At 37.0% G+C, this 26,864-nt stretch overlaps 1 protein-coding gene across 1 annotated transcript in view; it reads right to left on the reverse strand.

Moving 5' to 3' along the window:
• Positions 1-26,431, reverse strand: part of tafa3b (TAFA chemokine like family member 3b) — a 126,619-nt gene extending 100,188 nt beyond the window's left edge. Inside the window, exons 1-2 of the mRNA XM_046870393.1 lie at positions 26,157-26,431; positions 25,853-26,018 (exon numbers count right to left, since the gene is read on the reverse strand). The gene's annotated coding sequence lies outside the window, so the exon portion shown is untranslated. The remainder of the gene's footprint in view (positions 1-25,852; positions 26,019-26,156) is intronic.
• Between the last annotated feature and the right edge of the window lie 433 nt (positions 26,432-26,864).

Consider the following 26,864-nt stretch of genomic DNA (forward strand, 5'->3'; position numbering starts at 1 on the left):
ATTGTGCAGGGTACATGTACAGAGCCAATAAAATGCACTTATTAGGGTAATTTGCAGAAAACAAACAAAAAAAAGGAATAATTAGTTTATTATTTATGAATTTATGACACATTACCTAATTATTTTTTACTAGAAAGCTGTTTTTCCAGACGCTTCAAAATTTGGTAAAAAATGTGAGCATTATCAGTGAATACATTTGTAGCACGCATAGCCACCGCCTTATTAGGGTGATGCTTCTCAATGTACAATGCAAAGGTTTCCCATGCTTTCAACATTTCTCTGATTGCGCCAGAAGATTTGCTGATTTGCTTTGCTGTTACCTCCTCCTCCTCCACTGACAAACTCTCCTCCACAACTTCTTGTTGTGAAACACAATGCAACTCCAAAAGCACTTCAGTGGTCAGCTCTTGGCTGTGCTCTTCCACAAGCTCATCGATATCATTGTTATCCACCTCCAGTCTCATGATATTGGCCAAAAACCCAATATCTCTTTGACTACACAGGTACTATTTTTATTCTCTTATGGCTGTCTTCTTGTGACTTTATGCGAAATGTCGCTCGTTAAGGAAGCCAATTGTGTGTACAATTTATTTTGCTTGTTATGCGAATTACTTGTTAAGCAAGGTGCTCGTTAAGTGAGGTTACACTGAATATATATATATATATATATATATATATATATATATATATATATATATATATATATATATATATATATATACTGTATATACAAACATACATACAGTTTTTGTTATATTTACTTAGAATTCCAGGTCTTCAGAATTCATAGGTTCCATGACAAATTTGTAGAAGAATAACTGGATGTGTACAACCGTGCACATTAGAATAGCTGGATCACGTCCTGTACACATTAAGAGGCAGTGACTTGGGCCATGACTGACAGCCACTCCTGTATTTCTCCAGCTTGGAAGTCTCTCTCATATAGGACTGCCATACAGCAGAGGGAACGCAAAATCACATTTCTGTTTTTTCCCTTCCACTTGCCTGCGGATCTTTGGGTGGGTGTAAGCTCACGTCAGTATCAAGTCAAAGTGAGCTTCGCCACATGACAAGTCAGGAAATGAAAAAGCGCAAGAAGATACATGGTGGTTTTATCAAAGGGCTACACATAAACAGGGTAGGCTGAAAGCATTGTGAATTGGATGCTGAATTCTCTCTCTCTCTCTCTCTCTCTCTCTCTCTCTCGCTCTCGCTCTCGCTCTCTCTTTCTCTCATTCCTTTTTCTCCTTTGGGACATCCATGTAGAAAGAATGCAATGAGAGCTTCAAACATGGTATGCATAGTAACCTTATCACACCCACAAACATGCATGCACACACACAGGCACACAAACACAGGCACACACAAACATACAAAAGTATAGGAATCAACAGTTGCATAGGCATAATATGTACAGTTTGATATGATATGCCCTAGTTGTTTTCCTTTCATTTTCAGAATATTTGAGCAACATTAAAGATAAAGAAATGCTTCAAAGCGGCACCAGTAAATCACTAGTGCCACTTGGGGCAGTTCAGGGAAGTCATTACTCAGCACATCTACTGGGAACACTTTCTGCTGGGAACTGACGATCTAATAGCAATTCTGAACGGTTCCTCCTGACTGATGCCATGGGAGGTTCTGTGTAAATTAAAAAGTCTTCTGGGGAGAAAGAGATCATTCTTTATCAAGAGGGAGAAAGAGGGAGACATAAGTGTGCTTGAAACCAGCTACATACATCTTCTGAGCTTGCCGGAACACTGGTTTGGAACAAACCTTCAAATACCATTACAATGTTGACCTGTTGCCTTCTGTAGGGAAGAAATCAGAGGAAACTCAAGGATGCAATCATTCATTGGGGTCCTTGGATCCTGTTTTGTGAACCATGCTTAACTGATGCTTAGCCATAGGATCAGGTGTGGCATAATTGTTTTGTTTAAATCAAAAATAATAATAATGAAAAAAAAATGTATAATCTGCTGATTTTTTTCAGAGAAAAACTGGCAAAAAAGGAACAAGCAATAAGATCCATACAGACAGACCCTCTTCCTGCCTCATATGCACTCTTTGAATATTTGCAGCGAAAGCAGAGAAATCAGGACGACAGAGCTATTTTGAAATACTCCGTGGCCATTAAGATCTGATTTTACAGCAATAAATCTGAATTAAATTGAATACATTTTTGCAAATGGCAAAGTGTTAAGTGCAGACAGAGTGTCTTTGAGTCACAAATCATTTTGTAAGCTTGTAAGCTTATGCAAAGATTGGGTGAGGGAAATGGGTTTAGGGAGTAGATAATGTCCATCCATCAGAAATGCATGTGAAATGCTTGTTTTCCACTTAGACAGTAAAGAAACGAAATAAACATACATTTTCCAATACCCAAGGGCATTTCGGGTCAGTTTTGGGTACTTTATATGATTACATAGTATTTGGGATAAAAATATTGATTTATAATGCAAAATCAGGATAATAGATTAATTATATTATATTATATTATATAAGATAGATAGATAGATAGATAGATAGATAGATAGATAGATAGATAGATAGATAGATAGATAGATAGATAGATAGATATAGATAGATAGATAGATAGATAGATAGATAGATAGATAGATAGATAGATAGATAGATAGATAGATAGATAGATAGATAGACATAATGCAAACATTAAGGTATAGAAGAAAAATAAGGCTAGGTAATATTATAATAAAAATTATCATTTGAAATGAAAACATTTATTATGATTTAAATGGTAATAATTTTACCAGAAATAATATTTTAAATAAGATGCTAGATTGTATGCTGAATAAGTGTATGTTATACATTTACAAAATAGTAGCCTATAGTCTGCTCCACTTAAATCTATACATGGTCAAAAGCCACTGCTGGATTTACTATAAAATAGTATCTGTGGTACTTTTATAGTTTCAAACCATGGTTTCTTTTAGGCAAGACTAATTTTCATAGGCTTGGTCCACGAGTATACAGCAGATGAACTGTGATCCATGAATCATTAATATCAGGCTCCCAGCAGCACTCTATCAGTGTAAATATCTCCTCATTAAAATGTGTATGAGCTCGAATTTGAGTGGCCATTGTACTTTATAACACTCTTCTCACTGACACTGTTAATGCTACACTCCCATTATCCTTGAGGGATCTTTCATTACAGAGACAAAGGTTCAAAGACTCTTCATCACAAATACGCTTCATTATAATCCAACTCAAGGTTGATAAGATGCCGTATATGCCACCCACATAGATGTCACATATTCGAGACGCCTCGTTTTTATCACTCTAAGAGGACACTCACAGAATCCGGCATTGCAGTGCGCAACCCTCGCTCATTAATGCACTCGACAAGGCCAGGCAAATTTACTGCTATTTGTTACTTTTTTATTTATTTATTTATTTAATCTATCGCTGCATTAAGAAAGCAAATAACAGGTCAAGAGTACAAAACGATCCAGAACAAGCGTGTCTCATTAAACAGAGGAGCTCATCAGGAACTTTAGAAACAAGGCGGTTCGGTGAAATGCACTTCTTGCCACGTGTTTTAAACTGATTGGGGTTAGTAAGTATTGTTCCAATCACACATACACCGGCATAACAAACGCATTTGCATTTATGTGATCTTTCCATATTTAGCTGAACCAGAAGAAAGTATGTGGATGTGGATGGAACAGTACACACACACACACACACACACACACACACACACACACACACACACACACACTCTTCAAAAGTGTAACAAAGAGGGAATAAATGGCAGAAGGGAAAGATAAAGAGAATATTTGTCATGTTTTTATATGTTTTAACCCTGCAGGGGGTTATAGAGTAAAGAGACTTCTTCTCATGCTAAATTCCCATACCTCTCAACTACAAGGCATAGAGAAACTATACAAAATCACAAAAAAAATCAATCCAACTGTAAGTTTAGAGGAGCAAAATAAAGATTTTAAAGAAGGAGAACATTTTAAATTCAATATATGAATTTTAAGAAAGTGTGGTGAAGATATCTAAGCAATTAAATTTTATTTATTTATTTATTTATTTATTTATTTATTTATTTATTTATTTATTTATTTATTTTTCTTTTTTTTTTTTTTTTTTTTTGGGGGGGGGGGGGGGGGGGGGTATTGTAGATTCAAATCCTGAAACTAACAATGACCCACTGTCAGATGATCAATCCTTCAACTGCTCAGCTGTATGCTTGAATTGTATTCTGTATGATTTAAAATTTGTACTGGATTAAATAATTTTACATAAAAAAAATAGAGCAAAACTCTTGGTCCAGAAACCTGCAATATTGTATTTTTTTCCCACTTCTCATCCAGAGGAAATCATGTGCACCTTCTTAATGATACGAGTAATATAAGTAATGAATTGTAATTGTAATGATCTGAACATAACCCAGCATAACCAGGTACACGTCCCAGATTGAGTCATATGTTTAAATGTCAAAGAGGTCAGACGCTGCAACAGGGACATCGCATTCAAAAGTTGACCGTTAGATGCTTTTATTGGGGGTCACTGACATGCTGCAATGATAGACCAACACTTCATAATCTTATCTCTTATTAAAATAATTTATCATTTGACAAGTTGTACATAATGAAATTTTTAATCAACACATGATCTTAAATGGCCAGATCAGTCATTTAACTGTCTCAAGCTCGATATCTGTATGCTCTGCTCATCATATATGAACCATCATATATAGGCGTATTGCATTCTGGAATGTTGCGCCTGCTAGTGTTCTCCAATGCTTTTCTGTTGGCTTTTTCATTCATATGTGGATTGAGCAAAGAAGCTCTTGATCTTTTGTTTTTAGCAGCTTACAGAGCATTAGCAGAGCATTAATCCTAATAAATTCGTTAATTAATTTGCAGTTTAAGGTTGTCAAAGTTCTCTGATTGAACACCTTGTATCTTCATTAGGAGGTGGTATCTTCAGTTGGTCTTTTGAACATGAGGTCATGGGTTCAAATCCCAGCACCACCAAATTGTCAATGCAGGGTCTTTGAGCAAGACCTTTAACCCTTCAGCTGCTCGGTTGCATAAATTTGATTATTTGAATTTTTTTAAATGGTAAATTGTTGAAATTATTTAATTGTCAAATCAGCACCAAATACAGCACATGGCTATGATTCCCATCAGCCACAGTATCTCACCTGATCATGGCATTCAAATGTCAAATACTATTTTAACAAACATTTACAACATTTGGCAGACACCCTTAACCAGACCGGCATTTATTTAAATGAGCCATTGGGGGTAAGGGTTTTGCTCAGTGACACCGTATTGCTCCCGGGATTTAAGCTCATATCCTTCAGATTAAAAGTCTGTTCCCTTAACCATACATAGGAGCTCACCTGATTTACATTTTTACATTTTATGTTAATGAGCACTGGTATTTATTAAGTATTTTATATCAGTGTTATACATATGTTGCTGCCACCACACCATGCCCATGTGTACTTTATTCTTATCTCGTTTGTGCTTGTTTCACTTTTGCAACCACTAAATATGTTACATATACTACAGTAGTTATTCTTTACTTGTGAGTCACTTTAAATAAAATGCTCCGTTCTTGCATTTATCTTCATTCAATCGATGGCACAACCAAAAGACACGCACCAGAAAAACACATCATAAATATTTCACTAAATAAAAGATATTTAATGTTTCATGTACAGTTTTTCTTTAAGAACAAGTCAAGCTGATGAATTTAGTAAATCACCTAATGATTGTATACCATGAGGCTGCTTCAGCAATCTACTAGCAGTGCATTCAAGCATAGCAAAAATTTTGAAGTGCTCCTAGCTAGAGTGGACCAAGCTGAAATTAGCCTATGGGTTGGATACAGAAGGTAAAAAAAAAAAACACAATGTAGTTATATTGTGTTGGGACATGATAAGTCATTATGGTTAGGTGCAAACATCAGTTAGTGTTTCTGTATGTGTGCAGGACAAAAATTGTATGTGTATGCCAAGTGGATTGCAGCATTAGTGCTGGTAGATTTTGTTCAGAGTAGCTCATTTAGCCTGTATCTGCCTCTGTCAAGCACCAAACACAGCCCTGCATACACACACACATATACACACTCACATTTGTACAACTGAACACTAGAATACAGATACAGTGACATGTCCAACTGCAATCAAAGTAGTGAAAGTGAGGCAATATGACATGTCTCATGTCTCCGTATTTTGCTTCATATTTAAGTTTCAATATTAAAAGTGCTGCATACAATTGAATGTAGATTCTTTCTCTTATAATACATGACATTATGTTGATACACAGTTCAATTATGTTCTAAAACCTATCGAACTCCAACTCAGCTATAAACCTGAAGTTTGCTGTATAAATCATAGCAATTCAGATATATATTTAAAACTGTATCCACTGGATATGGATGATTTCTTCATTTTAATTTTTTCTGGCCTGGAAATGAAATATGCAACAAGAAGTTTCACAAGACATTATAGTTTGTGGATATTCTATCAACTGAAAATTGCCACAAACAGAGCCTTTTCGAACTACAGCAGAATACATTAACGCATTTCAAGTCACAGTGCTACTAGTGAGTTACTGAGACACTCTCACATTGCAATGTCTTGCTATTGTTTGACTCTGTGCGTCATCAAGCCTTATACGTCAGAATGCGTTCCATTTTTGACCTGTTTCAAAATCCTTACGTGCTAGAGTTTTCTACCATTGCCTGTCTGACTGTTCTGCATGACGTTGTGTATTTCTTCAAGTGAACTTTAAACATCTAAGCCTTTCTCTTCACACATACGCAACGTGTTTTTGCACATAACAGATGGTTCAAAAAAAATTATACACTACTATCTTGACACGTCTTGACACCCTCTTCACAGCTCATCTTTATCACTTTATGCTCTGCCCCTACCCTCATTCACCTATTTCACAGAAAAGTCACAAATACGGCTTCTTTTATATACACATACAGGTTCATGTCAAACAGGCTTCCTCAGGCTACACTCTGGGTTTCCTTCTGGCTCTTATAAAGTACATTTCCTCTACTACACTAATCACCTCTCTTTCTAGGGATCTCTTGCACCATGCCATTCTGACATTTATCACAACGAAAAGAGCAGCAAGTCAAAAATAGCCAAAAGCCACCATCACAACACTCGACAAGTAACAATACAGCGGTGAAGAAAACTATCATCCTCACTGCTCTCGCATTTTCTTTCAAGATTATTACTTTTCACACCGTAAATAATGATCCCAATAAAATCTTGGTCGGATCCTATAACAGCCTGTCCAATAATGCATTCTCTATTTTCTCTGGTCGACCTGAGAAGAAAATTACAGTGTTCCATTTACATTATACATCAGCGTGATCCGGGGTCGAGCAGAAAATGGGGTCACGTAAACAAAAATGAGAGATCAGTATAATTGTAAGGGATAATAATAGATGAAATTGGAGCCAATCATTGATTGGTAAAAGAAGACAACAAGGAATGTACATTTTTTTAAATGAGCTTTAGGTAATAAGAATGTTTTTCTCCTTAGTAATGTCATTCATGCTATCTTGTTTTTTTAATCATTATACTAAGGGGCCTAAGCATGTAAACTGCTAATGTAATATTAATTCATTAATATGAGCAAATTCGGTACTACAATTGATCCCTTGCTCAAACATTAACATTTTATTTTTTCAGTTCGAGACGTGCATCATGACATGTTGTCCTCTTATCGTGGGCTTTAAAATGAACATCGTATCAATGGTCACACTCTGAAAGTTTAATAAAGAAAATTTTTGAAGCTGCCAGAACTTCGGCTTCGTCGTCGGCTGTCTTTGTTTTCGATTGCGCCGACGAGCGTGTCACATTATGCATTCAGCCACCGGTGAACATGTCACATTATGCATTCTTACACTGATCTCAACTCACAATTTTTTTTTTTATCTGTGGCATGCTATGCTAAAAAATCTTACAGTAAAATAAAAAGTTTGGTTTATGAAATCGTGAGAATGTCATAGCTAAACTGACTAATATTAAAATTATAACAATATTATCATAGTAAAGTTTAATTTCTCACACATTTGCAGTTCCAATATACTTTCAGTATGTTTCTCAATGCATAAAATGTACATCTAATCAATATTATACTCAGCGCACACATTTTGTAATCACTCTAAAATCTGAACTTGCCTTGGCTAGCAAGAACAGCTAAATATTACCTCAGTTACATATTGTTGCATGTACTAATCAGTCAGAATATTAAACCCACCTGCCTAATATTGTGTAAATCCCCCTTATGCTGACCCATCAGGGCAAGGTTTCCACAAGACCTCTAAAGGTGTGTTTTGGTATCTAGCACCAAAACACTAACCTCAATCCGTGAAATGTTTTATGTTGAAAGTGGGGTCTAGCCATCATTTAGATTTGGGTGCGTATGACCTTGTTACTGGTTTACCGTTTGCCCTTTCTTGGACCACATTTGCTTAGTACTAACCCCTAAAGACCTGAAGATTTTGAAGATGCTTTAGCCCAGGTCTAATCATCACAATTTACTGAAAACGGACTGTTCACATGCTTAATATATCCTACTTCTTGACAAGTATTATTGAATGAGATAATCAGTGTTATTCACTTTACATGTCAATGGTTTACATTTTTAGGCTGATTACTATAAAATGCCATTCTTACCATTTCTTTTGTAAAATAGTCCACTACTTGTACTAACAAATGTATCTAATAGCAATGCAGCACATCAGCATTCCCCATCCATCCCTCCCTCTATTTTACTCACTTCCATCTTTTTATTATTATTTTTTTACTCTTCTCCCCCCTCCTCTGTCTTGCCCTGATTTCTCACCTCACTTCCCTCTCCATCCCCACTTCTCTGTCTCACCCTGCACTATGAGAATGATTGTAATGTCCTAAAAAGTGATTGCAATGTTAAAATGCTATATCTTTTTCAGTAGACATCTCCTACAGCACTGAGCTCATCCTCACAGGATGTGTCCAGGTTCAAGAGGATGTTACAGAGAATCTTTTTTTCTTAAGCAAGAGCCTGCTGAAGCCCCCATCTCAGCAGCTCAGCATCCTCCCAGCTTCAGAGAGAGAAAGAGAGAGAGAAAGAATGAAAACTGTACAACACAGAGCAGAAATGTGCATCCCCATGTGTTTTTTATATATTTTTATATTCTACTATGTGACTTTAAATTATATTAGCATATTTTTCACCTAGAAGCCTCATTTTAATATTTTACTAACTATAATATTTTTTTGTCTTCAAAGTGATATTATACCTTAAACCTTTCATCAGACAAATTCTAGAGGTTCACAGCTCCAGAAGTGGAGGCTCAATTCTTCAGTTAAGAGCTCAGATCTGAAGTGTTTCACATGTTCTCTCCATGTCCTCATGGCTTATTCCTGGGTGCTTTGGTTTCTTCTCTCCCAAAATATCTTTGTAGGTAGACTGTCTACTCTAAATTCTCCTAGCTTTTAATATATTTGATATTTTATTCAAATATGGTGGATTGATGGTTCATCCTGGTTGTGTTTCTGGCTTGTGGTCCCAGGATAGAACTGGGAAAAATCAGCTTTGACTTTTATACTCTAACTTGTGTGCATATATAGTGAATATGAAGCTGTTTGTGATCCAGCCAAACAAGGCAATTTGTTAGCTCTAAATAATAATGAATGCAACACATGGAAAGTATTATAACAGTATGTGAGTTAAATAAAAAAATGGAATTTGCAAAGATGTGATTTTTCTTAGTTAAGTCCAGTAAATTGCACACCGCACACTACACCTCTACCTGCTATTCACTAAAATAGTTTTCCGCCTTGTCAAATCTGCACTACAGGGTTTCTCGTGTGAAAAAAAAAAGATTTACAAATTGTGTAAACGAACAAGGACATCAACCAATTATGAAAAGGCCACTGCGCAAGGGTGTGAAGTGATTCTGACATTAGTGAAATGTCGTGCAGCATCATGGTTAACAACACCATAATCACACAAATACAGTGTGAAACCCGCATGGCTGAAAAGAACAGATCACGCAGTGTGAACGATGGAGAGTGAGTGAGAGAGAGAGAGAGAGAGAGAGAGAGAGAGAGAGAGAGAGAGAGAGATGGAGAAATAGGGAGAGAGAGTTAAAAAGCTACTTAAAGGTCATTGTCCATTTTTACGGTGCTGTACAGAATGTCAAAATGTCTTCTTTCAAGTAATGCCTGGTGAGAACGGTTATTGAAATGTTAAATTCGTGGGAAATTCAGCAAAAATAACAGACTCGTCGAGGTCATGCTTGTATTTCTGGAAGCTCCGGGATCATGATTGCTAAGCACGGTGATAAATCGAAACGCAAGATCACACAGAGGCATTTTAGTAACCCGTCTTACAGAACAGATGTGCTTCCATTTTCGATCCACACTGGCTCCATAAGAAGCGCAACTAACATCTGTCAGTGTCAAGAGCATGAGAAACCAGAATACACAGTGTGCATCTTTTTTTTTGTGTCACATTTTGTGTGAAATTAGAGCTATAATTACAGTCTGCCCTGTGTCTCCCAATGCTGTATTAACACTGATGGTCTCGGACAATGTAAAGCATGCCTTTGCTCCATTTCCAGTGGGAAAACTGGCCTCGTTGATTTACAATGTGTTTTTGTTATGCACATGATACTTATTTAAAGGATAAATATATAAGTCCACCCCATTCATAGAGAACAAGGGATCTCTGGATAGTTCGATAAGCATGAAATAAGTATGGTTCACATAGTCATGAGATATCAACCCATACAAATAGCTTATACACTATACGGACAAAAGTATTGGGACAACTGAATTCTTTCTCAAACTCTTGCACACAGTTGTACAGGGGGTCTTTGGATGGAGCAGCATGACATTTTCCTTTCACTTGAACTAGGAGACCCAAACCTGTTCCAGCATGACAGTGTCCCTGTACACAAAGCAAACACCATGAAGATATGTTTTGCATGGGTTGGAGTGGAAGATCTCCTGCTGTAGAGCTCTGACCTCAACACTAATAAACAGCTTTGGGGTGAATGTAAACGCTGACTGCACCCCAGGCATCCTCACCTCACCTACATCAGTACCTGACTTTACACCCTTGTGTCTAAATGAGCACAAATCTTCACAAGCACACTCCAAAATCTAGTAGAACATTTTCAAAAAGCACATACCATACTTTTGACCAGTTGTCCAATATAGTTTATGAAATAAAAAAAAACATTGTCAATGCATCAGCTGTGTAAACATCTACTGGAAAAAGGATGTTCATCTGGTCAGTATAGCTCCAAAAACTTCAGGAACATCTGAAGTTGAAGCACAATGAAGCTGTTTTGGTTGCTTGAGGTGGCCCAACATCTTATTCATATGCTTTGCATAGACTTTTTTTTTAATAAGTATCATAAATAAGTATACATTCGATAGCCTGAAGTATAGGTTATGTAAATATTAATAGAAATCACTGACAGTTATGTGGTTACACTTAGTGAATGCCCACTAGATTTATTGTGCTTTGAACCTAACTTATTTAATCCAGCTTCACAGACATATTATACATCATCAGTAGTGTTTGAGATGGTACACACTGCCCAATCAAACGTACACGAGGTAACAAATGACAGAATCGTTAGTAGCTTGTAGTTTGGATAAAACTAATGACCATCATGCAAAGATTCTCTGTTAAGCATGATTACGGACTTGGGAACACCTGAAGTAGAAAAGATAGAGGAATTTTGTTGCCTACTTGCCTCTCTGTGAGTGTGTTACTATGTGCATGCATTATAGTTTAATGCCTATGATGAGACTTTCAGGAAATACATCTAATTAACCATTTAATATAAAAGAAATAAAACACTTTGACACCAGTGTTACTCTCTATAAAGAGCACCCGAACTAGTAAAATTTTTTACAGTGAATCGCTGGAACAAACGCATGGCAGGTCTTCACAGATTCAGATCAGTAACCAGTGTTTAACTGCTGCCTGATAAACTGATAAGAGAGCTGAAGCCTGCAGGTGTAGTGCAGAGCAGGAATTCCCAGTGAGCCTCTTTCAGGACTATTATCTCTCTCTGTCCTCTGCCTCTGCTGAGAGAAAAAGCCAAGGATGGTAGTGACTGCTCAAGGTTTTTTAAGTAATGGGGTGATGAGTAGAGGAGAAAAGAGAGGGGATGTGAAAAGAAGAGGAGTTTTTCTGTCAGCGTTGCTCTAGTTTTGCAGTTAACCGTCATCATTTCTATCATGAGTCTGTTTTACATTTCACCCGTTACCATTTATGCATGTCCTCATTCGTGCATGTGATTGAATGATAGTATAAATAATGAATTATGAAATGTTCACTGTAGTGATGGTTTGTTCATGAACGATTCGTTCATCTTGAACGAGACTTTAATGTGAAAATCCCCGTAGGTTGTGTACAGAAAACAAAATTGAGTAGTTTACCTCTAGTCTCTTCTACTCCGAGTCGTTCATTCATCACATGACTCCCATAGACGCTACACAATGCAATAGATCAGGTTCTTTTGGTCCGAAAATTATTGTTTTAATAATTATGGGAGTCACGTACAAAATAACTAATCGCAAAAGATTTGAGAGGTGAGATTCTGTTTAGTATAATTTGTGTTTAAAATAAAAAAAATACACATTTTATATTTTTTCTGAACCAAATTAATTAAATGACAAAAAAAAGCATTAATTTTGATGAACTAGATTCAAAGAACCAAGTCACTAAAATGATCTTCCCATCACAATTGCAATGGTGTTCATGAGGTGTTAGTTTATATGCATTAATCGCATTACCAATAAATAGCTGATTATTTTTGTGTGTGTATATATATATATATATATATATATATATATATATATATATATATATATATATATATATATATATATATATATTTTTTTTTATAACCTTCATACATGTTTAATCACAGTCATGTAAACAAGATCAGTTGCTTGGATTGCAGTGATATGACCCCAAGACCCTGGCATTATCAGCTCCACTTTTCCAACCCAGTGTGTCGCTTGGAGCAGAACCAATTTTGCTGGCCAAGAACCATTTTTATTCATTAAAGAACAGCGCAGAATGGTTCAAGATCTTGGCACAGACTCAGGTCCTGATATCAACACCTTGTCAGAGAAAGGCCACTTTACAGCACACTGTACATGTTTGACTTTACAGTTTCAGCCTGAACCTAAAGTGCATAGATTGGTTTAATGTGCAAAAAGCTCAAGGCCCTCATCAACACCCTTCAATGCACACATACACTTGAACACACTCAAACACACACACACACCTACACACACACACACACACACATACTGGTTTTTATGTATTAGGTGGACTTTGCCTGGTAAACAAGTTGTACCATGGTTTAAAGGTACCCACCCTTCCCCTTGTGCTACAGTGATGCTACAAATGTCAAAAAATCTAATCAGCTCTGAGGAAAACAAATTTCACTTCAGAATTACTTTACACAAATTTAAACAATTTATATAAAGACCTGACATTATGGTTGTATATGAGGACCTGCTCGGAATGTCCCGCCTTCTGACAAAAATAGTGTTTGTAAGGACATACGGGCTTTATCAGGACATTGGTTTTAACAATACACAAACAAGACATCACACAGTATTGAAGGGACAGGCATGTTTTATTGGCCCTCTGACACACACAAACACAGACTTGACAGCATGGTGCACTATCAAGACATCAGTGACTTAAAAGAACAAGTCCTTTCCTTGTAGTTTTCGGTTTCCTTCGAGTTTTTTTAGTCTCTGCAAAAATATTCATAAACAAACTAACCAAAAAACCCATTATAAATGAAATTTGATAACCAAGATGTTTAGATATTTGAATGTTTAGTGCATAGTGAAATCTCCAAAATGCTCAGTGTTATATAAAGCTTGCAGAGAGCTAGATATACAAATGAATTACATAAAGACACTTAAACCAATTTAAAATGAGGAAAATTGTAAAGCTAATTACAATCCTAATAAATCCCACCCACGATCAGCTGCCATAATAAAGAGCTAGTGTTATTCAATCACTAGTCATAACGTTATAAGATCATAACGTTATGCCTGGTGTGTACATTTCTTGATGGGAACTCCAAAGCTTTTCTCGTCGCTCTGGGAATGGGAGTTTGCTATTGCCATAAATGTAGATGGGACATCGAAGAACTCAATTGTATCAATGAGTGTATGCAAACATAACCACAGACAGTAAGTGAAAGAGGTATGATGGCAGAGGTTTGTTTAGGACTATAAATAGCAAATAAATGTGAATAATGTTACCTTTTGTAATATAAATTCTTATTGCTAATTAATATATTGAAAAAAGTGTCCTGAAAAATCCTGAAAAATCATAACCTAAAAAAATGCAACGCAAACCATTTTCCTCTTCTGGTGTCCGATTGCTTCACATCCCTGTAAAAAAGAAATCATCATTGAGTACATTAGCAGTGTGGACTGACATATTATGGCGCATATTAAACATGGTTAGAACAGGTTAGAAAACCTACTGATCTGTGCTGGTGTCTTCAGGAAGCATCCAAATTCGCAGCATCAGCCCCACTCTCAGAGTCACTTCCATCACTAGCATCAATGTTGAGTTTATCTTAAAAGCAGATGCAAAAATTAATACTACTGTATGTTTCGTTTGTAACTAAAAGCTCATCGATTTGAATAATCATAACATTAAAGATTTTCACCAATTTATCTTGATGCCTTAATACTAGCCTAATTCTACACAGGACATATCAAGGACTCAATTTTACAATTTAAATGCATACCTTTAATTTCAAAGCTGAGGTGATAAAATAACAAGGTTTTTGTATATTCTACTGAACAGTAATATGATATACAAATTATCAATATAAACCTTTGTCATATTTTCTTTTTGTTCAAGAACTGTTTTTGTTATTGTAAGATACTGTTCAGTACATATTTAAAAACATAACCAAAACAAATACTCAGTTTATAATTATTTAACAGAATTTCTTATGACAAAAATAATGTCTATCAGGCAACCTTACTTTTTTGTCTTTTCACAAAGTTCTTTTGAATCCTGTTTCTTAGGCTTAGATTGGCCCTTTACAATGGTAATCTAAAATAGACAAAACTAAATGCTTTTATATGGACCTGTCCAGGGATATTTTAATGGCTATTACCTCCCTTTAGGCTGGACACAAACCAATTAGATTCTCAAAGCATTTTTGATTTTAAACATACATTTAGCTTCACTAACGTTTCAAATTTACGCTCGCATTCCACTGACTATCTGATGTACAGACAGCAGTAAAATATTGGAGTTATTCCAAAAATCAGACAATGTAAGCCTGGCTGTAGCATCTTCTTAACCAGGTTAACACATTTGGACTATCATTTGGACATAATTAACAATATATAAATATTTTTTTACTTTTCATAATCTTTTGGCTCTCTATTAATTTGCACCCATATAATTGACACCCAGCAATATAATAATACGCATGATGCATTAACTATAATCTATTTGGGTCACTTTTGTTCTCATGATATACAATCACCCAGGTCACATCTGCTATGTGGTGCTTCTGTAACAAACCCTTACCTCTGAGGGATAAGGAAGTACAATAGTCAGTAAGTCTACATCTATAAGATGCAAATTTGAAAGAAATTAATTTAATAAAGTTTATGGTGCTCATACAATAACTTTATAAAGTGAAGTCCCTCGAGACCAGGTTTCTGTCAGACACTATACACACAGCTGATGATGTACATTGACTATCACATTACTACAAGGTACAACAAATCTGCTATGTGGTGCTTCTGTAACAAACCCTTACCTCTGAGGGATAAGGAAGTACAATAGTCAGTAAGTCTACATCTATAAGATGCAAATTTAAGAGAAATTAATTTAATAAAGTTAATGGTGCTCATAAAATAACTTTATAAAGTGAAGTCCCTCGAGACCAGGTTTCTGTCAGACACTATACACACAGCTGCTTATGTACATTGACAACGTCCCCATATACCCAGTGTACTGCTAAACCATGTCTGTTCCATATACACTCAGATAAACACTAAACATGTACATCACTAAAGCCCTGATATACCATGTATTTGTCAAACACACGGACACACTAATACTCCTTTGGTAGAGGACTCTTACATGATGGTCTATGCATGTCCTTATTAGACACAGTGTTCTCATAAAACAGGTCTCAGCCATACACACTACATACACACAGACTAACTCAATCCTAACCCCAGCACCTAAAACTGCACACAAAATCTCAGTCATTTTGATCTCAAGACATGGTTCACAGATAGTGTTCACCCATCCAGTCAATCTCTCCCAGTGACTAAGAGAGACAATACGTACTGATAAAAACATACTAAAACAATGCAAAGTACCTGCAACATTTTGGGAATAAATAATCAGAATATGATTTTTATAAATTACCTTTTCTCACTCTTCTCCTGGATCAGCAGCCTCCAACTCATCTACTGCAGTAACCTCTAATGTTTTCAGCTACATTCTAAAAACAGAAACAAGAAATCTTTCTCACATTTGTTATAAACATTAAGTAGCCCTAGAATGTATTTGATACTTAAGTCACATTTTAATGCAATTAATTTTACTGCATTAGCAACCATATCAAACCAAGACATTAATTTCAAAAGATACATAAAACTAAGTTTTACACAAAACATTTAATTTAAAACAGATTGGTATGTTTAGAAATATTTAAAAAAAGCATTTGGATCACCAGCAATTGTATTATTAACAATCGCAAACAAGGTCTTAGTATTTAGTCCGACATACTAGGTTTTGCAGAACTGCTAGTTCTACAAATGACTATGCATAAAACTGTTTCTGTGAAAATTCCAGTAGTTTCCACCAAGATTGAATCAACAAATATTCCTTTTATTTTTATTAGAGCAACAACAATCTGCCACTTCCTTTACTATTGCATTTTACAGATACTCTATAAGGTCTATGTCAGGCTTTTGGGGTGATTTTAAGTGCACTGTATATACAGTACATTAGCAAAGCACACTGTATATATGGTATATTATTTACACCCAGCAAGAACATTGCTGCCTTAACTATACTATAATATTTGGGTCACTTTTGTTCTCATGATATACAATCACCCAGGTCACATCTGCTATTTGGTGCTTCTGTAACAAACCCTTACCTCTGAGGGATAAGGAAGTACAATAGTCAGTAAGTCTACATCTATAAGATGCAAATTTAAGAGAAATTAATTTAATAAAGTTAATGGTGCTCATACAATAACTTTATAAAGTGAAGTCCCTCGAGACCAGGTTTCTGTCAGACACTATACACACAGCTGCTTATGTACATTGACTATCACATTACAACAACGTCCCCATATACCCAGTGTACTGCTAAACCATGTCTGTTACATACACACGCCAATAAACACAAAACACATGTAAATCACTAAAGCCCTGATATACAATGAAACAGGTCTCAGGCATACACACTACATACAGATTTATAAGATATAATAAGAGCTCAATATAATTTCACAACTGTAAAAAAATATATATTACCTGTTTACTGTGTTCGATGATTGCCAGAGTGTCTGCTGTTGCGAGGTTAAAGAGGTCTCCCTCATCAAAAGGGACTGAACTGAATACTCCACACCCTGAATAAGAAAAAATGAAATATTAATCCAGTCGTGAACTTCACACCAGTTTTATCCTAATGCCCTGTCTGTTAATGAAAGCAGTCTAGGTCAAAAGGAACATAGGATGGCATGTGTGAATGGACCCTTACCTTTATCTGAATTTATATATTTCCAGGTTTGTCTTTCCCAGCAGATGTGTAATACTCCGTCTCCTGCTTTGGATGTTCTTTTCTTCTTCTGCGCTTCATCTCAGCCATGTTAAAATGATGCTGTTCTTCCCCACAGAAATGAGTGTTTATTTAAACTAAAACCTTAAATTGTTAATATAAGTGGTGTTTATGTAAAACATGTCCAGTGATAGAGCATGGGACAATGCTGAGGAGAGCTGGGATTTAAACTCTCCATCACACTGACACTCAAAGATATCAGACTTCTGATGTGTTCATTCTGCTTTACTTCTGACTACAGTATTACTGAGTTATGAGTGAAGAGTATCAGGGGTTATTTACACCCTCACAGTGATACAGCAGTGTTTACACACTGTACCATCATCTCTATCTCACACTCAGACCCTCACCACCGCTCCAAACTCAGCCATGTAACTCCCGCGCCGCACGCACTCAGCTGTTTCCGGTCGCACGCGCTAACCGGAAGTGATGTTCTAGTGACATTAAATAGCATACAGCCTTATAATAAACAAAATAATAACAATTAAAAGCAGTTCTGAGTAGTTTGTAAGCAGTCCGGGTGCTGTGTGTACAACAGCTCACCTTACAACACTGCACGCGCTAACCGGAAGTGATGTTCTAGCGACATTAAATAGCATACAGCCTTATAATAAATAAAATAATTAAAAGCAGTTCTCAGTAGTTTATAAGCAGTCCGGGTGCTGTATGCCCAGCAGCTCACCTTACAACACTGCACGCGCTCTGTGGCCGGAGCGAACGCGTTTAAAGAGCCGCGAGGATGCGCGGCTATCAGCTAGCGGCTATCAGCACTGACTATTATTAGCTAGCATCCATGCTAACATACAGACATTTCCCTTCATTTTAATTCGGCCAAACGCACTAAACCCAAATTTATACAGTGCGCATTCGGTACAAGATTTATCAGTAATTAGTTATTCAACTCAGGTTTTAAAACTAACCATTGATAATGTTGCTAACTAGCCAGCTTTAATTTATGCATTCTTAAGGCTAAATTCACCCCAATCTCCAGATTCCAATGAAATATTTCTTACAACATTAATTTACAACAAGGAACCGAGCTCTTGGAATATATCAATAGTCTACTCATTAAGTTTATGAACTTTATAATCATACCTGGCTTTTAAAGGGCTGGATAATGGCTGTTCAATGTGTTGGCAAACCGAGTCTAATGAAACTCCGCCTTAAAAGGAACACGTAGGATAATTGACGTAGGTCTCAGCCAATCACAGAACGAAAAATGGCAATCAGCGCTAGCCAATCAGAAGGCTCAAATTTTCACACATGTGTGAACGGATTGCAGTACCGGCTCCGGGCTACAGGGCGCACTACGAAATTCCAAAGTTACACTGTGTTAAGTCAGTTTCGGTGTTTGTGGTATAATGGACATGGACTGAAATTTTGAATTTCAGCTCCTCTAGTATAGATATATATAGCCACAGTGCGGGAATTATGAGGACACCTGTCCTGTCCCCATAATCCCAAATGTCCCCATAATGTCGGTACGTAATCAGGTCAAATGTCCACATAAACCACAAAACCAACACACACACACACACACACACACACACACACACACACAGTTGTACACAACTGAGGTATTCAGATGCTCTGTCTTCGTTAATGTCTTTGATGGATTAATCACCTAACAGCCGATCAATTACAGGATAATGGGTGAGCGGAGGTCTGTTAGACATTAATCCTCCCTCCCAGACAGCTCTCAGCGGTTTAAAAGTAGCTGAAACTCAACACTGTGGGGCACAAATGCACACACACACACACACACACACACACACACACACACACACATACACACAGAGTGCCACACAGCCCAGCATCGCTCCCATGAGCCCTGACCTCTTACCTTTAGCCATCAGCAGTTCCCACAAATAACCAAACCGTAATAATACTTCAACTGCACATAGTGTCTACACACACACTCAACACAAACAGGCTCAAGTGTGTGTATGTGTATATGTGTGTGTGGGTGGGGGGGTAAGCTAATTAATCAAACAGGAACAGGATCAGAGGAGCAATAGGAGCCTGAAGCTTTTAAGCACTGGAGCCAATAACTAAATGCTCCGAAATAATCAGGAACTCAGTCATAGAACCCATTAAGGGAAAAACAGTTGACTTGTCGTGACACGTTAAATAAAAGAGTGAATAGGAAGAGCTGGAGATAAACTGTGAAAGGGATATGCTGAAGAGATAAAGAGAGAAAGACATATGGAGAAAGGAAAGCAGCACTGTTAGGCAATTAGACAGATAAGGAGTAAGCAGAGGATGTGAGGACATGAGATAAATAGGCTTTAATCAGAGGTTTTGAAAATGGAAAAAGGAAAAAATGCACCCTGATACTCAAAGGCCTGAAATTAGTTCACTTCTCCACAAGCTCCTTTGTGCAAGTTACCAAACATAATTAGCTGTCTAATTCTCTCTCTCTCTCTCTCTACTGTTCTTTTCCTCTCTCTCTCTCTCTCTCTCTCTCTCATTTTGCGTTGGCTTCCTGCTGGTAGGGTGATTAGTAAATCACCATTATGAGATTGTTGTAAATGCAGTCTAATTACACCACACCATTCCTGATCTTTGGCAGCAGACCTCGACTGCAGACTGCAGCATAACAACTCCTGCTATGTGTTAACCTGTCATAACATTCATGGCACAGACGTAACAAAACTAATTTAAGAGAGGAATTTTCGAACCATAAATAAGGATGCACAATTGTTTTTTCATCTTTGATATGCTATCTACTGCATATATCAGAACTCCTTACAGTAACAAATCTGACGAGTGGAGACCTTCTGCTGGCAAGCTGTATAAAAGTAAACCAGAAGCTATATTGGTCACGAATGTATATCTGTTCACAGCTTAAAATATGTTAGTGAATGGGATCAGAAACTACAGCGCATCAAAAAAATCAGCCACTCAGACCAGTATAAGCTCTGATTCCAATATGAATATCAAGCTGCTTTCACACTATTCGAGCGACAAGTTGTTCGTGTCGCTTGTAGTTTGTCTCTTGTGCGCTTGGAGAAAGTGCTACTGTTTTCACTTGTGGGTGGGCATCATCTGTCCATGGACATTTTTAACTCAGATAAGGAAGGGTAGTGTCCAAAATTGTACTCAACAACCACATAACTTACTACATTATAGTCCACACGAGTCTTTAAAATGTGTTACAAATACATTTTATTCCTTTAATAAAGTGTAAACAGTACAAGAATTAATTGTTTGAAGCTCTTTAAATGCCAGGCTTCAAATTTGATTACTAAGCTATGCAAACTGTGCTAACTACTGTACACACATTTAACAGATGCACCACTATATGCATATTGTACTGTATATATCTGTATACTGTAGCTACACAAATTTAATTAAAGACACAGTTAATATTAAAATCTACTGCTGTTTTATCTATGGAACAACAATATATTAACAAGTATTGGGACACCTGGCTTTTCCAGCCACATGTAATTCTTCCTCTAACTGTTAACACAAAGTTGGTGGCACACAATTGTATACAATGTCTCTGGATTCGGTATCTTTAAATTGTTCCTTTATTGAACTAGGAGATCTAAATCTCTTCCAGCCTTTGGAACACCTTTGGAATGAACTGGAATGCTGACTGCACCCCAGGCATCCTCGTCCTACATCAATACTTGACTTTACTTGTGTGGTTCAAGGAGCACAAATCTCCAACAATCACATTCTAAAATCTAGTGGAACATCTTCCAGAAGAGTAGAGGTTATAATAACAGCAAGTATCGACTAAATGTGATATGGGATGTTTATAAAGCACATACACATTTTATGATCAGTTCCACAAATTGCATTAGCAGTTTATAAGTGAAAGCTCATTGTACCAGCTACACTAGTGGTTGCTTTTTTCCCCAGCTTTATTTTCCTTGTATTATGTATAATGTCTTTATACTCTTTAAATTAAATTGTGTATGGCAGGCTAATAAAAAAAAAACAAAGTTCTAAGTTTTCTCTTTTATTTAATTTTTGCATTAAAGCATTACAAACACAGATAGGAGCTAAATTTTAAAAGAAAGAATAAAAAAATATAATTTTAATTTGGCTGATTAATCATTCAAGTCAGCGATTTGGATTTGCCATTTTGTCGTGTCATCCGTAATTTGCATGAAGTTGAGAAAATGTTAATTTTAATTGCTGTGCTTTTGCACTGACATGCTGTTGTACATTGAAAAATAGTACTCGTTTCCTGCTTTGACATGCAATTGTCACGGGAATCGGGGAACTGTACATAAAAAAATGAATATTTGCCTGTTGTTTTGTCATGTGATTGAAGGGTCAAATATAAGCTAACAGTGGTACTGTCATGAATATTACCAGTCAGATGCCATTATCAAATGATTATGTGTAAGAAATGTATTTCTTGTGATATACAAAATATCACCACATCTCTATTCGTCTTTATTAGAGCATGACATAATGAACGTCACATTAGGTTGTACAGAATCTATAAATAGTTACTTGAGGTAAGCTGCGGTAGGGACATGATTTCCAAACACACTTTTTTTGTTATTGATTTGCTATCACATACTGAAAATCCCATCAAAGAGCAATGAATTACCTATTAAAAAGACAAACTTATATACGTCCATCCCTTACAATTATAATTAGTCTGAGCAGTAGACCCGGGGTTAATGAGCACTGTGGGAGTTCTGTCAAGTTATGCCAGTCTGGTAGTCTATGTTTTGACTCACATAAGTGCATATTCCCATCGGACTATTACAGATTGCTTCTCTGAACTGTCAATATCTCATGCCATTCTCATGTGGCTTGATACAAATGTATCTATGTTTCTGCAAAAATAGTCATCTGTTTGGCTTGTAGCTTGAATTGGAAAGACAAATTGTGGAATTCTGCATTGGGCATTCTAGTTCCCATCTTATTGCAATTAGTATATACACTGACACACCAGGCATAACAAAATTACATTATAACATTATGACTAGTGAGTCAATAACAGTGATTATCTCCTCATCATCACACCTTTTAGTGGGTGGGGTAGATTAGGCAGCAACATTTTGTCCTCAAAGTTGATGTGTTAGGAGCAGGAACAATGGGCAAGTGTAAGGATTTGAGTGAGTTTGACCAAAGTGACCCAAAGTGTGACGGCTAGATGACTGGGTCAGAGCATCTCAAAACCTGCTCCTCTTGTGGGCTGTTCCCAGTCTGCAGTGCTCAGTATCTATCAAAAGTGGTCCAAGGAAAGAACAGAGGTAAACCAGCGACAGGGTCATAAGTGGCCAAGGCTCATTAATGCATCGAAGGCTGGCTTCTAGGGTCTGATCCAACAGACGAGCTCCTGTACTGCTCCTGTACTGCTCAAATTGCTGAAGAAGTTAATGCTGTTAATGCTCGATGGGTCAGCAAAAGGGGCAGCAAAAGGGGGACCAACACAATATTAGGCAGGTGGTCATAATGTTATGCCTGATCAGTGTATAATAGTAGTATAGTATAATATAATATATATATATATATATATATATATATATATATATTGCAGCACAATTCCATTTATATATATATATATATATATATATATATATATATATATATATATATATATATATATATATATATATATATGTAAAATGTAACCAAACATGAATATCTATATTAAAATTATGTATGTACACATATTAACAGATAACATCCTAAATAGCATCTTAAATTTTAAGTCTTTTTCAGTGGAGAAAACTGAACTATAACTGTGACACTATATTCACCGAAATAAAGCCAGGAGGTTTTTGCTTTTATGCGGGCACTGGTGAGAGATCACGGTCGTAAAGTTATGCGTGACATGCTTCATCATCCTTAGTAACTACCATGGTTTAGAATAGGCTATTAATATCTTTTGAGAAACAACTGAAAACCTTCTAGAAAATTTTATGGAGGCACAAACAACAGTCCAACACACATCCCAGTTTGAGGCCAATTACAAACTCGAGTAATGTAACTGAGATTGAGGAAGTCAGAGTTTACACACCAGACTGACATTGCTTTTGTTTCTCCCTCTGTTTTTCTTAAGCATTTAGGCTACACCCATTCTGAGTTTGAATCCAAATACAGGTACAGATATCGATAAGTTGAACATTAAAAAGATACAGGTACAAATACATTTAATGTCACTGAGTTACCCTCAATCTCCACACTAAACTCATGATGCAACAGAGGTAAAGATTAGTCAGGATTCCGATTTCAGTATGTTGAATCATGCGGATGCAACGACTCATCAAAACCTCATACAGAACGATTAATTATCCTGAGAATAGGTGACATAATAACACATGGAAATGATCAACCTGATGACTTATTTACTTACAGTAGCCTTCAATGAGACTGTAGTAGCAAAAGCCAGTATCATGATATCATTTAAAAAGCAATACATAGTGCAGCCGTAGCACACTGAAAACCTGTATATAATGATACAAAGGGTTTAATACTGTGACCTCTAAGAATCCACCTGCGTTTCAGTAAGCGCACAGGTCACATTCAATACGTCCCATCTGGATGAGTATTTCACTTCACCAGCTTCAGAGCTCTCAGCGACTCTTTCAGTCAATATGTGCAATGAGTGTGTGTATGTGGTCCTGTAATTATTTGTTCTGTCCATCTGTTATACAGCAGAATTTAGTTTCACACACACACAAAAAATCCACCAACAGTCTCACCACATATGTGCCTAGCTGACTTACAGATTTAATTTAATGCTACTGGTAGTAATATATATTTTTCTTCACAGGCTTCTATGAACTAATGCCTGTCACATAAATGACCCAAAAAAAAAACTAGCAGCTGTTCCTGTAGCGTTTCAAATCTTCCATTACTGGTGTCCTATCTCAAGCCGTCTCTTGAGACTACAATTTTCATGGGTTTTTAAAAGAAATTATTAGTGTGGTAGCCTATATCTGTCAAAAACTTCCCTGTGTAAATTAGAAGTCTATCCGCATGTCTCATAATGCTCTGTAGTTGTTAAGCACAGCGCGAGACGACTGATGCCGGGCGACAGAGACCGAGGGATTTCAAGAGGATGAGAAGAACTGCAGCATTCAAGAACACAGTAAACGCCCCAGCCTAGAGTTAAACATGTACAATGCTGAATAAACACCTACAACCGTGGTGCTCTGGTGATGCTCTAGATGTTAATGAACTGTTGATGAATTAGAAATAGATGCTTAATTAAGGGATTTTCTTCAGCAGATGAATGAAGAGGGTACATATGCTGTAGGATAAAAGCATAAGAGTTATGTATTAATGCATTTTTTCGTATTGTAGATGTCGATGCCTTTAATGTAGACATAATGACACTTACCATATAATTCAGTAATCAATTACTGAAATAAAAATGACATGTCATTCCAACAATGTGAATCCTGCCATCTTTTTTCAGTAGCTGAACAGTCAAGTATAGCCCATATATTTCATTCAGTCTTGTCTTAATTCTTGAAGATGGTCGATGATAGTTTATAAGGGTGTTCATTCTAGACTGATAGTTTATTTGATGCTGTGAGGTGTTAAAGGGGTCATGCAGATGTTTAGTGAGCTCATGACTACAGCACACTCCATCAAATCACACCACATCCATCACATTACACTCAATGAGCTTGTGGTGTAATATTTCCTGTCCTGATTTACAGGCTTATTTTTCACCAACACAGGGTGTGTGTTTTATAGGATATCATTTTAGATGCATGAGTTTTCATTGATGCACGAGATGAAATGTAGGCTCTATTAATCCTTTAAGTAGTGCTTTTATCGTTTTATCGTTTAAGATCATTTAAGAAATATTGCTTTTCAGCAGTAGGATAATTTTTTTTGGTGATCACAACAAATAGTAACATTTGATAATAGTGTACATTGGATTTTCTTCCAGCACGTGCATTTGCATTGCACAATGAATAATAAAAAAAAATTCTAAATATAAATAGATATGAGAAGCTTGTTACCTGTTGGCCCAGCGCTTGCTTTTATTCCAGGGAAAAGTCCGCTCTCATTGCTGTTCCATTACCGGACATAACGCGAGCGCTCGTGTCCTCTGTCACGGGCCATGCACTCCGCCGCGCGCGCGCTCTTTCACGATTCTACCGTCAGTCTGAAATTTACCGGGCAGCCCTGCGATTACAATTCATCAAGCTCAACGGAGCACTCTCCAGGCAAAAATATCCAGCAATAAATACTACTAATAATAATAATAATGAAATAAAAAATAAGTCAGAGTTTCATTTAAAAGTTGCGCGCGTGCATCTCTACCTCTCCATGCCAGCGCGCGCGCGAACTTCGCACTCGAGCGCTTCTTTTCGGGTGCGCCTCCGATCCAGCGAGCCCTGCGCGCGTGTGGCCGCGGCGTCTCTTTGTGTGTGTGTGTGTGTGTGTGTGTTTGCTGGAAGAGAAAGGAGACCTAAGGTTTATAGGTGGTGTGTAACGGTATCGTGTCTGGCGCGTTCGGACCGGAGGAGACGGTGGAAGGTCTGAAGTGAAGCGCTCCGTTCCACCGATTCGCGCGATGCCGCCGTTCTGCACTGATAGCGGTGTTCTAGCGCCATCCAGCGGTCTCGCCTCAATCAGGTGAAGGGAGGCGCCAGGGCTTAGTCCTGATGTTGAGGGCTGACTCATACCTACTCACTCACAAACCAGGAAAAAAATGTTGTACAGTATATGCAAAGCCCCCACCCAGGATCACACAATTTATTGCAGGTCCACACTGCAGATTTTTAATATAATTCATCACAACTGAGGCCAATGCGATTCGCACTTCGATCTATGGCCAACGATACGATACATTAAAGATACATATAAAGCAGCTACCGATGCGATACGATGCGTTTCACCCACACTACAATGCAGTGCGATTCGATTTCGATTCAACACAATGTGGTGCAAAGGAACAAATACAATGTTATGCAATTCAGTGGTACAATGGTATAGTTCAATTTTATTTCTTTGGTTCACAGCAAATCA

Source organism: Silurus meridionalis, chromosome 17, assembly GCF_014805685.1.
Source record: "Silurus meridionalis isolate SWU-2019-XX chromosome 17, ASM1480568v1, whole genome shotgun sequence".
Lineage (NCBI taxonomy): Eukaryota > Metazoa > Chordata > Actinopteri > Siluriformes > Siluridae > Silurus > Silurus meridionalis.